The following is a 12,843-nucleotide window of genomic DNA, read 5'->3' on the forward strand; positions in this document are numbered from 1 at the left end:
AGGAAGGAAGGAACGAAGGAACGAACGAAGGCAGGAAGGAAGGAAGGAAGGAAGGAAGGAAGGAAGGAAGGAAGGAAGGAAGGAAGGAAGGAAGGAAGGAAGGAAGGAAGGAAGACAGAAAGAAAGACAGAAAGACAGACAGAAAGACAGACAGAAAGACAGACAGAAAGACAGAAAGACAGAAAGACAGACAGACAGACAGACAGACAGACAGACAGACGGGAAGAAGGAAAGAAAAAGAAGGAAAGAAAGGAAAGAAAGAAGAAAGGAAAGAAAGAAGAAAGGAAAGAAAGAAGAAAGGACAGAAAGAAGAAAGGAAAGAAAGAAGGAAGGAAAGAAACTGTATTTATTTAACATAGAGCATGGGATACAAACACACAACTTCAGATATCCAACAAAATGCCTATAGACTTTCTATAGACTTCTTATAGACTTTCTTGCCTTCTTATAGATATTCCTTTTTGGCTATTCATACTCTACAAACTGTCTACGGACAAAAATCTGCTAAAACTATGCGGTCGTAAATCTACAGATTGCCAATAGACACTCCATCGGATTTGTATTGTCTATTGTCAATAGACTAGTCTATATGATTTGTATATAGAAACTCTATAGACTTTATTGACCGAAGTCAATGGAGAACTACAGAGTAAAGAAATTTTTCAAGAGTCTGACGTTTGTAACAAAATCACTTGTGTGCTGTGGCGGGATATATGTGAAGCTGACATCAGTTTTCAGCAAAACTTCTTGTGTGTTGTGACGGGATATATGTGAAGCTGACCTCAGTCGTCTGCCCTTTTCCTGCTTGTTTCTGTCGTTATCATACACGTAAATATTTCCTTGATGAGGTGAGCTTCCATTGAATAGTTAGCAGTCAGAGCTTGCCTACACGCCTTGGGTGTTCCCTTCTTATGTCTTTGTTCATTGTGCGCTGTGAGCGTTTCAAGCATTACAATGTCTCGCATTATCTCAGCACTTAAGTGGTTGTCAAAGGTCGCTCCATGTCTAATAGACACACTCGAGTCTGAGACAGCAGCGATGTGCGGATTCTGACTACTTTGCCAGATAATGAAAGAAATCCAGCTGCCGAAAGAAAATAAGAAAACAAAGCAGGAAGAGTCGTAAAGTTTTTCGCATATTATATAGTTGCTTCAAGGGCACAGAAAAAACAATGGCGCAGACATTCGTTTCAACTGCAGCTCCACCGTCGAAAACCCTATATAGCCACTCGTTAGCAGGCGACATGTGCGCTACCTCTCCGACGGGTCCCGATGGATCTGGGCCAAAATAATTTAAAAATTCTTGCGCGGCAAGCAGCCTCTTTAATGCCGTTATAACCGAATACTATGTGACGTCATGACGTTCACAGGCCGCCTCGGGGCCTTCGTTCTTTTCCAGCCAACCAGCGTTTGCTGTGTGACGTCGTAAAATGCTGTGACCACTTTAAGAGCCTCTCTCATTGTCAGTGAGCATTCTCTGACCTGATTGCATCACTCGATCACATTGTGTCCAATGAAAGTGCGTTTCCTGCAGATTAGTCAGCGCTGACAGCGAAGAAGTTAGTGACTGGTCACTTCCTCTAGCATACTTAAGTAAAAAATGACTGAGTATTCTTCAATGGTGACAGTGTGGCTACGAGACCCCATCGCGTTGTGCCAACACGCCTCATTGGCTATCTCGCTTACTGAGAGCTACAAACATATTTCTGTCTGCACTCCACCGATAATGCGATGCTTTTAAACTTAGTTATACCGGACGTAGAATTCAAACGAAAACAGCCACTGCGTTCCTACAGAACTCGCGGTGTGGAGAGGATATCGAAATAAATTCGCCATCGTCGTTGCTCTGTCCAACTGCTTAAAATTTTAGAGTGAAGAGAATCGCGAATTCCAGGGAATTTCGCCTACACCGAAACGCAGCATCCTTCATAAGAAACAAAGAGAGAGAGAGAGAGAGAGAGAGAGAGATGGCTCTGAGCCAGAGCTTCCTTTAGATGCCCGGGTTCCCGCCTACTGACCACAAGGAGAAAGAAAGTAGGGAAGGGAAAAACGGAAACGTCTCTAGATTGCAAGATAGGCGCTGTTCTCCCGCGCTGAAGAAACAAAGGCCCCGCGTATACCGAATTCGCGCTCGACGTAATCAACAACGCGGCGGCGAGACCATGTATCTTTCCACGAACCACAACCGAGCAGAATTCTTTTACGCATTCGTTTCGTTATACATATAAACGGCAGCGATATATACGGAGTGTATCTTGTTTTCCTATCTTTCCATGTTTTTTCACACGAACTGCCTGTCCTGCGCATAGCATAGCCAACGCTATTCGAAGAAAGCAAAAAAACATGCTTATGGTGACTCAAGCACGAAATTCGAAACGCTCCGCATGCGGCGTGTGCCAGCGCGCATCAACACGCGCATGGTCGGTTTTCTTTTTTCTTCCTCTCTTCTTACTTTTTCTTCACTGGTGACTGCGGACGCACGAAAAGGAATGAGATAGAAAGACAAAGGGAAAGAGAGAAGAGGGGATGAAAAGGCAGCGCGCAGAGCGAAAGTGGAAATGAAAGGAAATGAGACAGCCGAAAAAGAAGGAGAAAGTTTAGCGAAGTTTGGAGCACAGCGGAGTTAGGAGCGGAGGGCATTTGCAGTTGCAGTTGCCACTCCCCCCCCCCCCCCCCTCTCTTCCCGCAGCCCTTACGCCTCTCATCCGCATCACAACATCCAGCATCGCTGGACAGCACATGCACGCAAACGTCAACTCCCGGGAAGTGTCTCCTGCGACCCGGTCGAAATAACGCAAGCGTTATTTCCACCCGTGACGTCGCATCCGGTTTGAAAAATGACGCCACGTCCGGCCATTTTTTTTGTTGTTTTTGTCATGTTTGAGCCGAGCTACAGCCGAGCGAGCCGAGCCTGGCCGAGCCGAGCATTGCTTGCAGTAGGAGAATGGCCGGACGGTGGGAGGTACGCGCGCTCGTTTTGCCCGTGAGCAATTTCTCTGTTCTTCCTGTCTTTTGGTATGTGTTGTATGTATTGAGTGATTGCCCGTTATATGGCATTCGGCATTTCATTTTGAACTTCCTTGCGCCCGAATATTTTGTGTTTGCAGATCACCCAGGACTAGCACTGAGCCCGCTTGCTCGGCAGTGGACACAAAGGCCCTGAAGGTGAGACTCGTCTGTTTTATCCTGAGTTCTGCTGAAAAGCTCAGTGCAGTTCGACAGAAGATAATATGCGCTGAGTAAGTTTTTGTACCTTTTGTCAGCCCGGCCCAACGTAACTTTTGGTCATGTAAAACACGCATGGTTAGCGTGCGCCCGAAAAAAAGGCGGGAAACTTTTGACAACAGCCCGGTTGAACTAACCGTTTATGCGATGAGTTTTGTGCGCGGTCCGATTTTTTGTGCCCCCGCTAATAGGAAAGTGTTTAGGTTACTGATTTAATGGTTCATTTTACAGTTGTGTTGCTGTTTATCCATACGAGCCGCTTTCCGAAACAGGGGCACTAATTGCGGCGAGATAAGCGATTACGCTTTGGTGTCTGCAGCGCGTAAACATGTTCTTTTCAATTTATTTTCATTTCAGAAAACGGCACTTGAAAAACCGAAATGCATTTTACTTGTAGGCACGGACCTTCCCGATTCCTGCATCGAGTCCGGCGTTCTCTTGCTGGCGCAGAGGCTGAACAAAATGGGACGATAGAATGCGGAAGCAGAAAGGCTTTAAGGCGCCACTAGGTGAGCTCTCCACCTCCTGTGAATTTTAAAACTAGTGCTGTGCCACCTGCACTGAGCTTCGGTATTACACGGAGAAGGTGCTTGGACCCACGTAGCTAACTAGCATGGAGCGCATGAGGCAACTGGAAAAGCAAGCTTTCTTTTAAGGCCTCTAAGCTTAAGAGCTTATTACAGGTGATACTGCAAAGAGGCCTTAAGAAGGGGAACATTGTGGACAAAGTGCTTGATGTCCTTTGATATTTTGGAAGCTTGTGAGGTGCATAAAGCTCACAAGGCACTGTTGCAGTGTGTGACAGGTCATTGTGGTTATGATGATTATGTGGCCATTTGCTTTGCACGGGTGAGTGGCAGTTTTTTGCCCTGGCTGTCAAGTAGAAAGAAAAAACAAAGAAAACGTGGGAACATTAACTCTTAATATGGCTTTCACCTGCAGACCCCAGGTGAACAAAGCCTGCCCGTATAGTGAACAAAGCAACTCGACTGTTATGGATCTAGCAAATTATAATTTTGAAAGTGGGCCTCCTGCTGTGAAACCAGGAACGTTTGTGCCCCTAGAGACAAGCAGAGGCGAAAAGCCATAGGCGAATGTAGGTAGGACAGGTAGCTGAACGAGGGAGTAGTTCCCATATTTGAAGCACACATGGAAAGACAAGGACGAGGCGTTGTTTATGTTGTTCCTTCTATGGTTGTCTTTTTTTTTTTCCCACAAGTTAAAAGTCAATATTTGTTGTAGTTTCACTTTTTGAGGCAGCCAAAAGATGGAGCTCAGGGATGACTCACACAGCATTAGTGTTTTCGTTTCGTTCCTACTGTTTTGTGTACTTGCACCTCTTCACCTCAAATGCGGCATTGTCATGATCTTACGTGGCGCTATGCTGATAAAAGATGTGTGCGGCGCACCTATGGGTGTGTGGCATTCAGGTTCAAGCACCAACGTAGGGCTTCCAGTGCAGCAGGAATTATGAGAGGAAAAAAAGCCTCAAGGATGGGGATGGGCAGTTTAGCTCTTCAGTTTGCTTTTTGTGAAAAATTCTGTGGCAGGAGGTTACATGTCAGCCCACCCCTTATATAATGCTGCCTTCGGCCCGTTGAGGTACAGATAAACTGATGAATAAACAACAAAAAGTAATTTCTGTTCAAACAGTATAATTTGCAGCTTTGGTGGAGGATTTTCTGTGGCCCCTTCAGGGAGTGTTTACCCAGAAATTGTAGTTATTCCTTAATGCCTCTTGGTCCGAAGAACCAAACAGTAATCAATTGACCTCATGCCTCTTGATGAGGGAATCTGAGAGGTCGAAATGATAATTTACCATAGCTGTGAACAGTAATGGCTGGGTGTATCGCCGGAGAGAACCGAGGTCATCTACTGGACTGAGGGGTAAGAATTTCGGGTTGGTTAAAGCACAGATGGCTTAACATCATATCGCCAGACCTTGCACTGTTGGCGTGTGTGATTGTTGCGGTGTGTGTGGCTGGTGAGCTGTCAACTTGGGTGTGACAAAAGTTGTAAGCTCAGCCAGAAATGCCTGTGCTGTTTGAGCTCTGGGCAAGAGCTTTGAGCGAGGGCACTGCACTGTGTCCCTGTTGTACATTTGCCTTTTTTGGTGCTCCAACTTCCTCCTTCCCCCACCTTTGCTCGGAATGTCGTCATGGGACTTAGAGAAAGTGGTGTGATGTAATTAGAGCAGTGGCATGGCCATAAGATCCATCCGCACAGTACCACTTATAGGTTGTTTGCTGGTTTGGCTCTGCGGTCAGGATTGAGGTGTACGTTGTTGGGCTAGTCGGTCAATCACGGTAAATACAAGGGGGGGGGTACTGCACACAAAAAGACATGGACAAGAACATTGTTGTGTTATCTTCTTGTCCATACTGTGCTTGTTGTGTTATCTTCTTGTCCATGTCTTTTTGTGCACAGTACCCCCCCCCCCCCCCCCCCCCCCCCCCCCCCCCCCTTGTATTTACCAGGATTGAGGTGAGTTGTGAGTGGGCCACTGTGGAAAATGACATTAGAGCAGCAGCAAACATGGCACCAATGGTGGAGAGCAAACTTTGATGTCTGTGTTGCCATTGTTGTCAAAGTTATTTGTGAGGCCATCAAGGGCAGCACCTGTTCTGAATGCATCGCATAGCAGTAGATCAGAACTTCACTTTTACACTTGGGTCATGGGCCTCACTGCAGGAGGTGTATCAGTCAGTTCAGATTTCACGTTGAGACGCATCAAATTCAGCAACCTTACTACTCATAAGTACAGTGAAACCTCATTAAGGTGTACCTCGTAGCACTGCAGAAAAACTATGTGCAAAGCGGCAATATGCCCAAACTGAAAGCGGCCTGAATATATCCACTTACCTGGTAAATAATGATTCCTGATCAATTTTTTAAATGTGCACATGAAACCTTTTAACTGCATAGCTACCGTTCAGCCTCAAATGCGGCTTGAGCAGGGTATGTAATCCGAAGGCAAAATAACCGCTGGTCCTTAAGGGTCCTTAAAGAAGGCTAGCATAGTAGGGGGCGGCAGAAAGGTACGTGGGTGGATGAGATTAAGCAGTTTGCCGGGATACGGCGGCCACAGCTGGCGAAGGACAGGGTTAATTGGAGAGACGTGGGAGAGGCCTTTGCCCTGCAGTGGGCGTAGTCAGGCTGATGATGATGATGACACTGCCATCCTGCTGCGGAACATCTGCAAAGAGCCCTTCACAGGCAGCGTGGCTGTCAGTACTGAGAGCTTCGCCCTGATGCGAGACACACTGCAGCTTATTTAATTTGGGAAGCACGCTATCCATGACAGCGTTGGCAATATGAGAACGCAATGAGATGGGACTGGACCACAGCTGCACAGTGGCGCAGATCAGCCGGCAACGCAGCAATGATAGGTGCGGCGCATTGGAGGAAAACTGAAATCTGCTGCAGAAAGGCCAAGTCATGTGACAGCGATAAGCAGTAGCTATAGCAGTGGGCACATCTGCATGGCTAGGGTCGTGGCTGCTCGTACACCAGCACCTGCGAACAGGTTAGTGACGAGCCTCGGGTGTGGTGGGGACAGGCTGGCACCCCCCTTTCCTTACAGTGGGAGGGAAGAGTTCTCTCTTTCCAGATGCGTCAAGCAGCTGCAAGTAGGCTAGGCATGTCAGCAACATGTCTTATTATTAGGGGTGTGCGAATATCAAATTTTTCGAATACGAATCGAATATGAATACTTAGTTCCGAATATCGAATAATCAAGGACAGACGCATTTAATCACTACAAAACATTTATTTGGGCACCCAAGAACATCACAGTTCAGCTATCGATGATGAAATGAACACAAAAGGTGTGTGTGGGTGCACAAAAACTATCAAAGTCTCGAACAAAATTCTTAGAAGAGTGGAAATATCAGAGAAGATGGCTAGTACACAGCATTGATTAAGGCTAGCTTGCCATCAGTACAAAAGCGCGTTGCTGGGATGACGTAAAAGGTTGTCGTGAAGGAAAACCAGCTGCACCACATGGTCTGGCAAAAGTAGTTCCCTTCTAGCTGAAACGACTCCTCCAGCCACAGAAAATGCCCTCTCACTTGGCACTAACCTGGCACGTATTTGCGAGGTACTTCGTGCACAGCTCTGACTATACCAGCTTCGCAGGTATAGCCACAAAAAAGCTCACCAGCGCAGTCAGCTGCGGCATGGCCCTTGGAGAAAGAAAGAATTTTCCTTCCGTGTAGGCGCCGCCATGTTATGTATCTGTCGATAGGGCTTACGGACCGAAATGAACGCCGGTACTCACAATGAATATTCGGCTAGATACGAATATTCGCGTCGGGTCAAATATTCGAAAAAACACGAATACTTGGATTTCGAATCGAATTCGAATACTAAAAATATAATATTCGAAATATATTCGAAAATTTCGAATATTCGCACACCCCTACTTATTATGTCAGTGTGGCGTATGCATTAAAGCACTCATGAACTTTCCTTTTAAATCATATGCATTTTAAAAAAAACTGTGCAGCCAGTAGTTTTTTAAACTTTGGCACATCCGTATCTTTACCTTCTCTCAGTATTGGTCACCTGCTAGAAAACTGGAAATCTGCTCCTAATAGAAATTTGGCTTGCTACAAAGACTGCTCCAAAATGCTCGTGGCCATTCCCTCCTCTCCACATGCTGTGTGGTGTGTAATATTCATTTTTCCCATGGGCATTGTCACATATGGCAAGCTGGGTGGTGTATCATTGTTTGCATAAGAACTTAAGGGCACTGAGAAATTCCCTAGGCAGACGCTTGGCCACCCACTGATTTCAAGGTGATTGCACTCTGCTTTTCAATGAATGCTAAATCCTGACGCGATGGTGTCTGCAAATTTTTTTGCCACCTTCCCTTTTTTTTTTGTCTCCTTCATTTATTATTTTTTTCTTGAATGTTGCAAGTGCTGTTTTATGCACGAAGCTTGAATTAGGAGCTTCAAAAAATTTGATTGCTGGTCTGCACACGATTGTCTCCATGTCCAGGTTTTGCACTATTTCGTAATCCCTGGCATTTATTGGCACTTTCACTTCATTAAAAATTGTGTGTGTGTTTGCTGGCACAAATTTTGGAAAGCTCCTTTTTTTCTAGCGCTCGCAAGTTCTTTCCATATTTTTGTTTTTCATGGGGCTGGAGCTTCATGGCACATCCAGTCCATCAACTATTCTTTGGCGTTTTCAGATACTTTGTCCCATTGCACTTGTGTAGTGTGGAGGAGCCGCCGCTGCTCTTAAGATGCTCCGTCTCCTTGCTTTTTTCATAGCCTTCTCCGCAGTGCTCAGGTGCATTTGGGCAAAGTGTCGAAAAATGATGACTAGCTTGGCTGGCAATTTCCTCTTGGTCTCTGAATGCACCATGCCGTCAGAATTTGACGAAATTATGGACATGTACACCAGGGAATCGTTCCACAAAGTTATCCAGGATTTATATTGTGAAGAAAAATAGCGTAACACGCATAATTTTTGGGTTTGTTATACGGCACATTACACGAACCAAGAAAAGAATAGCAAGGTTCTACTATATTTCTCTGAAGGGCTGTGATGGCTTTACAGGGTGTTTAGCAACCTTGAATCATCAGGGGAATTTTCTTTACCTGGAAAAATGAGTGAATTGTGAGGGATACGGTCAAGAAAGTGGCCAAGTTGGAAAAAAGGACTGACCAAAATTAACGCAGTGGTCTGCCACAAGTTTCAACGGTACTGCGAGTGCCCAGCACACGGTCTGTTCACATTGGCGTGGCATATTTTTGCTTCTAACATGTATGAGGCATGGCAGCCTGTCTGTTTTGGGTGTCTTTTTCTTGTCGTCCATGATGTGAGCATTGTATATACTGGTTCATTCTGTACAGGTTCCCGGACTCGACAGTTAATTTGGGCTAGTGCATATGGATAGACATAGCTGCATTCAAAAGTATTTTCTGTGGAATAAGCCGTAGTCATAGCAATGTAAAGAATTCATGCACTTTCAGTGTACTCATGCGGGGAGCCACGCCACCCTAGCGTGGCATCAAAATCAAACTGAAAATCTTGCTCTCAGGGCTAGTTTCTCTGTGGTTCGAGCTGTGATAAGGTCATAGGAAGCTGATATTTTTTATGGAAATCTCTTGGTGCTTCTCCCATGGCATTGCTGCTGTCGAAAGGGATGCCAGTGTGAGCATAGGGCACCTTCATTGGAAAGGCAGGAAACGGCAGTACAATGAGCAGTTTATGAATCCCCTGAAAGCATGCGGAGTGTTTTGTTTAGATAATTTTCCAGCATTTTCTCAAAGTGGTGCTCTTTGTTTCTTTTGTAAAAGCACATATGACCACCACTCTTATGAACCATAAAAGAGAGCAGGAACTTGTGAGCATAACTTTAAGAAACTTCCAAATCTAAGAGCCCAGATCACTGAGGCACTTTTCGTCTGGTGAGAAGGAAAACAGCTGCCGAAATTGCTGCACAGATTTTGAATTGAAATGTGGCAGCATCTGTGGGCCCATTATGGCTAGGGATTCCAGTGTGGTGAAACCCATACACAAGAGTTAAGCGGGCCATGTCCCGTCAAGAATGATGCATCCGGGACAGCATTCCATGGTTGGATCTGTCTCTAGGTGTCACGAGGCAGCGTGGAAGACAGTCTTGTTAAAGCTCTCACTCGCGTTGTAGCTTAAGCTGTTCATTGATTTTTTGTGTAATCTTTTGTTTCTCAGCAGTGTGCCACATCACGTCCTACTCCTTTTCAGTGCGAACTGTGACAAGAGCACCTCCACTTGCCAGCTTGCAAATTCAAGCTGTCAGGTTTTTCCCTGCACACAATTATGCTTTAGGCAAATTTTACCATTCTACATGATTTCCCCTCATTCACTGAGATGCTCGGTAAGCATTAGGATGTTATAAATTATGAGAAGTAAAATATTGGTGTGGAATATTCAGTTTTATTGCTGCATTTTGAGGAAACATGTTTGTATTGTAATTTTAACTATCTGTATTGATATCTGAACTACTCTAGAATATTCAGTTATATTTGCTGTGAATTTTATTACTATTGTCTGCTTCAAAATGAAAATTTCGATGTTGACACGCACTTGGTAGAGAACATCAAATGCTGGGAAGAATAAAGGAAAGGGTAGCCACCTATAATAAAGAGATGGACTTCGTTAAAGGAGCTTTCTCAAACAGGGGAAGTAAATCTCTTTTCAATGCAGCTTTTGCGGCTTCATTAATTTTTTTCTGTGAATTGATCCATGTATACTGTCCATTATTATCGCCACTATGTTTCTCGCTTCGGCCGTCGGAAATTCAAAATGAGCAGCTTGCTGGACGCCCAGTTTTAATTTTCTTTGTTGAATGCTTCAGCTCGTCTAGATTGCATATTTAACTCAGGAATGCATTTAATGGCTACATTTTAGTCTTTTTGTCCGCAGATTTTTGTTATTCCGTCCACACTGCAAGGAAACTCGACTGTGTAAAGCACGCGGAAAGATATTTGTTTGAGTGGGATTAGATTCTTATTTTATGTGCAATGTGGATAGCAGCAATGCACTGCACTGGGAGCATTTCATCCAATGCAAGCAGATGCTGCTTTCAGTTGGCATCTAGATCACAAGGGCTTATCCAAGCTGCAACGGGAACAGCAGGATTGCTGAGAACTAGCTCTAATTTTATACACAGCAAAGCGCAAGGAAAGCAAATATTTATTTTAAAAATGCATTGTACAAAACTTTATCTGCTTATGAATGCACATTATACTCGCGAGATCACCAAAAAGACTCCCAGAAATTGTTGCACCCTTTTATCCTTTTGGAATGGGCTGAGTGTTCCAAAGCTAAATACAACGCTGAAATCGCGTATTCCGACTGAGATCGTCCCAAGTGAGCTGCTTGGTTTCAGAACTCGACGTTGACCCTCACCCGCTTGTCTTTGCTAAGCATATTGTAGTACCGGCCGGCAGTTCGAAAAGCCCTGCTATGCACAGCATGTGTACGAGAGCAGACAACGCAGCAGTCCCTTTGTCTACTTTTGGAGCCCGCGTGACCAGGGTTGATGCTCTTGGGAGTGACGTCATAACACACCCCGGCACTCAGAAAGCGAAACCGCTCAGTATAAGTAACACGGTAATAAATTATTTATAGTGCATATATGAATAGTGCAGCATGTGTCATGTATATGTGCCCTGGGGCAATGCAACATTTGAAACAAAGACACCAACCAAAAATTTGGTGTGTGTGTGTGTGTGTCCCCCCCCCCCCCCCCCCCCCCCCCCCATTTTAAGGTTTTGGGTTTAGCATATGGAGCTTTTGGCCTCCTGTGTGCCAGCGTCGGAAGCCTCAAAAGGAAATGCGGCAGTGTTGTGGGCTGGCCAAGCTTAAGTTCAAGGCTTGAAACCTGATAATTTGATTCTCTTAATTAGTACTGGTCTGACCCAGTGAAACCCTTTCGTTGTTTGTCTTGACTATTTTCATTCTCTCTTGAGCTCTGTGCACACTTCTTTTTGTGTGTGGTTCTTCCAGCACATCTTCAACTATGTTGCTTTTATCCTTTTTTTAAGGTCTTTCAAATGTTCATGCACAAGGCCACTACAGGAGTGCGTAGGCTGCTGCGATAGTCTGTTGGGAGATGTTTAACAGTACCTCTTGCTGGGCTAGTTCGTGTGACATTGTGTTCAGGAAAGTAAAAACAGCGCTAAATTCTACACAAACCACACAGAAAGACTGCAGCGCCCGTCCTGTCAGTCTTTCTGTGTGGATTGTGTAGAATTTAGCACTGTTTTTACTTTCCTGAACACAATTGGGAGATTTCCTTTTCTTTTTCTCTCTTGCATGCATTCCATTTTTTGTGTGTGTGCATTTGTTTGCGGGTTTCTCTTAGTGGTTTATTAGTTGCATTTTACTTTTCTGAGCCTGCCCAATTTGTTTTCTCTTTTCATGGCATCCAACCCTGCATATGGCTGACACTAGGGGAGGGACTGCAGCAACCGACCTTGCATGACACAGCATTCTCTGGTCCAAGGCACCTATTCATCGTTCCAGGCTACTGGCTCAAGAACGTGCTCACAAGTCTGCACCTTGGCCTACAAGCAGAATGACAATATACCCATTGCTGCCAGAACTGCTGTGCCAAATAAAGTATTCCTACCAACATGCCTTGTCGGTGATTAATGAAGCATATGAATAGATTACTAACAACTTGGTTGGCCCTATAGAAAAATCATGTTACAAAACAGTCGGTTGAGACCATACCCAGCCTCCACATTGTTTCCTCTGCAGAGCCGCATATTGCCTTTCTGTTCATGCCCCTGCAGCAGAAAATGCTGCACAAAGTTAATGAGGAAAAGAAATTTCACTGACAAGCTGCTCTGAGACTACTGCTAGAAGGGTACTGAAGCCCCGTGAAAATGTAGATCAGGTAATTAAATGTTCGTGGGCGCTGCATGTGTACTTTCAATGCGTAGGAGGGACCAATTTCAAATTTTTTTACAGGTAGGTAGCACCTTTCCTGATTGCACCATCCCCTGGTGTGGGATGCTTCTGCCTATACCGCCACCTCATTTAACACTGACTGCTAGGAAAACTCTTGCTGAATATTGTAATCTGGGCGCTTTTAATTAAATGGTCTTTGTAG

General features: G+C 44.9%; 1 protein-coding gene across 2 annotated transcripts in view; it reads right to left on the reverse strand.

Moving 5' to 3' along the window:
* LOC149365886 (metalloprotease TIKI2-like) overlaps positions 1–12,843 on the reverse strand; it is a 149,405-nt gene that overhangs the window by 64,580 nt on the left and 71,982 nt on the right. The gene's annotated exons all lie outside the window — the stretch shown is intronic.

This window comes from Amblyomma mixtum, chromosome 1, assembly GCF_055824585.1.
Source record: "Amblyomma mixtum isolate Tamu chromosome 1, ASM5582458v1, whole genome shotgun sequence".
Taxonomy (NCBI): Eukaryota; Metazoa; Arthropoda; class Arachnida; order Ixodida; family Ixodidae; genus Amblyomma; species Amblyomma mixtum.